General features: G+C 53.0%; 1 pseudogene; it reads right to left on the reverse strand.

Annotated features, from left to right (window-relative positions):
• Positions 1-4: 4 nt before the first annotated feature.
• Positions 5-92, reverse strand: LOC115031984 (annotated as a pseudogene).
• Between the last annotated feature and the right edge of the window lie 3,497 nt (positions 93-3,589).

The following is a 3,589-nucleotide window of genomic DNA, read 5'->3' on the forward strand; positions in this document are numbered from 1 at the left end:
AAAAAAAAAAAAAAAAAAAAAAAAGACTTTGTGTGTCATTTTTGTTCAGGGGCCCTGCTAATCTTCTCTGTAACATTTTTATTTATTTGGGCATGGGGGTGGGAGGTTCTGTCTCCACACACATGCCATAAAACAGTTTGTGAGACTTCTCTCCTTCTGCCATGCAGGTCTCTGGGATGGAGCTCAGGTCGTCAGACTTAGCAACAGGCACCTTTACCCACTGGGCATCTCACTTTTTTTCTTTCTTTTTTAACATTTGAAGAAACAGGCCTGGAAAGTGATTAGGCTGGGGCCTTTCAGACCAGTCTTTCCTTGGGAGAATTTATTATTTCCTTGAAGAACATAGAGAGGGCAACCTCAGAAATCTCTCTGGTAGAACTCTCCTGCTATGGCTTCTAGCAGATGTATACTGTCTCCCTGAGATCCACAGAAGTCAAGATGTTGCTTCCTGGTCATGCTTAGCTCAAGGATCTTTCCTGGGAGCAGCCTAAGTCACCCTCATACTGAATTGTAATTGTCAGCATCTTGTCTGCCCTTAGCTAGACTGTTGGCTGTGTAAAGACAAGGGACCATACCTGTCATATCACCAATATAAATCTCTAGTGTCCAGTCCAGAGCTTGGAAAATAATAGGTCTTCAGTAAATATTTATTGAATGACTAAGAAGGAAGAGTTGGTCAGAAAAGGAGTGAAGAAGAAGAAGAAGAAGAAGAAGAAGACGACTGAGTTATCAAAACTCACAAGAAGAGCTGGCTATGATGGCGGAAGCCTGAACCCAGCTACTTGATAGGATGAGACAAGAGGATTCCAAGTTCAGGGCCTGCTTGGGCTAGAGTGAGTTCAAAGCTATCTCGGGCAACTTTAGGGAGAATCTTTTTCAATTTTTAGAGAGGAAGAAGAGGGCTAGGGATTTGGCTCAGTGGTAAAGTGTTGCCTAGCACTGAGAGACTAGGCTCAGGTTCAGTTGCCAGCAATACAAACAAGCCACTCTCAGAACTCTGAAAGGATGAGATACCAGCCTTTCTAAACCCTTGGCTTTTGCTCCCCGCAGGCTTCTGCATAGAGAGTCCCAGCCTTGCCAGGAGGCGGAAGTGACTGAGCTGCTAGATCCTTCAAGGTGGAGACATCCAGAAGACAGACAACTTGGCCAGAGGGAAATGAAGGTGAAGAGAAGCCGAGGAGATTGGAATCTAGTGCTGAATTTGCATCCGATGCCAAGCCTGGGAGGTCAGAGAAGACCTGGGGCACAAAAGAGGACGTAGCAAAGGGAAGGTTCTTCCTTCTGATCCCCTCTATTAGATGGAGAACCTCGGAGGAGAGACCTCCGCCTTCTGCTCTGTAGCGCTGCACTTGAGTACCATAAGGCGAATCCTACCGTGTAGATCTGGAAATGGCTGAATCCGCCCGATGAGTGGGGATTGCAGGGCAAAGATTGTGGGGACTTCTTCCATATCTCGGAGGCGCTCTCTAGCCAGTCTACAACATCTCCAGCGAGGATACGTTATTTTAGCAAGTGGGTGTTAAGCCAGACATAACCACTAGGGGACAGTAAAAACAACCCTTAAGGTCAGTATTCCTCCAAGACCCCACCTACTCTCACCTGAGGCCAAGATGGGCGGTGCCTCACCTGGCTTTCACCTAGCGCTCTTAACCACTTCCTGCCTAATGTGAAGTACCTCCCCGAGATGGAGTCTTTCTTAGTAGAACTGGTGGCCAATTTTGATCGGAGGGAGGGTGTCCAGTCCGGGGGTGGGAGTGAAGTCATGGTTTCCAGAAACTCAGACCCTTGTCCTTGTCCTAGCTGGAGAGGCTATAGAATTCTCTGCTTCAGATGGGTAGGTCTCTTTTCTAAGCAGTGAAAGTCAAGTGAGGTGGTTACTGCGCTGGAACCCCTGGGACAAGCTTTAGTGGAGACTGTTCAAGTAGCTTCAAAATCCAGACTTCCGCCTCCCTGCAGCCATTTATCTGTCAAGGGGCTTCAGCCAGAGGGAGGGAGGAAGGCAGCTCACCAGTGAAGGGAAGACGACAGGATGGGAGCAGGAGGTAAGAAGTTAAGACAGGGTTCGAAAGCGGATGGCTTTCGGCAGCTTTCAGGTACCCGCTTTGCGTGTCGTTCCTCCTGTTACTGGCAGCCTTTCAGGGCTCAGATCAGCCGAAGTTCCGGGATTGCGTTCCGGGCCTTAACGTGTTAAACTGTGGGAGTGGGGTCCGGAGTCCCTCCCTCCCTCCTTCGCGAATCAAGTGTCACCACTTCCAAGTCCACCAGACTGGCACGCTAGGAGTTAAGTCTGCCCGCAATCCGCAAGACTGGAGCCGGAGAGGGAGGAGGAGGGGGGAGGGGGAATGCAAGGAGCTGGGGGAAGCAGACTGCAGGGAGACAGCGCCTGGAACCCCCTCCCCAGGGACCTGGCCCTGGGCCCCCAGCCCCAAAAGGGGCCCTGCCCTCCCCGGGGTCGCGCTCTCTTCCCCCCCGCCCTGCCCCCGCCCTCCAGCTTTGTGTCCCCAGGAGGGTGGGCTGCAGGATTTCCAGCCAAGCCTTGGCTGCCTGCTCAGTTTTTCCAAACCCTCCAGTAGGAGAAGGCGGGAGCCTTGTCAGGATAAGAGTCCCTCCCCCCTCTGCCCCTGCCGGCCCCCTGGTCCAGCTTGGAGTTTCCTGTCCTCGCAGCTTTCGAAACTCCTTTCCCTTTCCCACCCTGGCCCCAGCGCCCCCTAGCCACACCTCTGTTGGTTCCCAAGTTCCAAGTTCAGGTTGGAGGGGCCAGGTGGACTCCACAATCCTAGCGAGGCGCTGGTAAAGCCTCACTCTGCCGGCCGACCCAGAGACCTGCGGGGTGTCGGCCTGACTCCCGGCCTGGGCCCGCCCTGTCCCAGGACTCGGCCTCTGGCCACCAGGAAGGTGGCTCTTGGGGTCTCCCGCTCCCGGAAGGAGGCGGTGCCGGGGACGTCGGCACAGCTGGGCGGTAAGGTCGGTTCGGCAGATGCCAGGCCCTAAGGCATACTTCAAGGAGGGGCAATGTTCCCAGCGCTGGCACAGCTCTGTCCAGAGAGTCTATTATATAATAATCACCATCTATCAGGAAGCCAGGCTGCTGGAGAGAGTGGGTAAGCCAGGATGCCCGGATCCGCGCCTCATCCAGGGCCCAGAAAGGTGTCTCCATCAAGCTACGCACAGTGTGGGGCAAAGCCCAGTGGTCGGATGACGATGATGATGGTGACAGGAGGGGGATTCCAGGGACTAGTGACTAGTGAGGGGCTCTGGGCAATCTGACTGCAGCCTCGAAAACCCCACCCTCAGAACTCTGACAGGCAGTGCCCCGAGCCAATGATTGAAGTTACTGTGGGGCTTGAGGTTAACCCTTTCTTGGGTCCTCAGAATATTGAGCCTCTTCCACATAACTTCCCTTGACCGGCGCCCACCTACTTGGGCTAGTGCACGCTGGAGAGGAATGCTAGCATTATTTGTGCATTCGGATCACTATAGAAACAGAAAGATGGCTAATCTCTGAAAACAAGCAGTCCCAGTCCTGGGCGTCCGCTCCACACTGTCCAAAAAGTACGTTTTATTACAAGATGCGGTTGTGAGTACAGCT

The sequence above is a fragment of the Mus caroli genome, chromosome 9 (assembly GCF_900094665.2).
Source record: "Mus caroli chromosome 9, CAROLI_EIJ_v1.1, whole genome shotgun sequence".
NCBI lineage: Eukaryota > Metazoa > Chordata > Mammalia > Rodentia > Muridae > Mus > Mus caroli.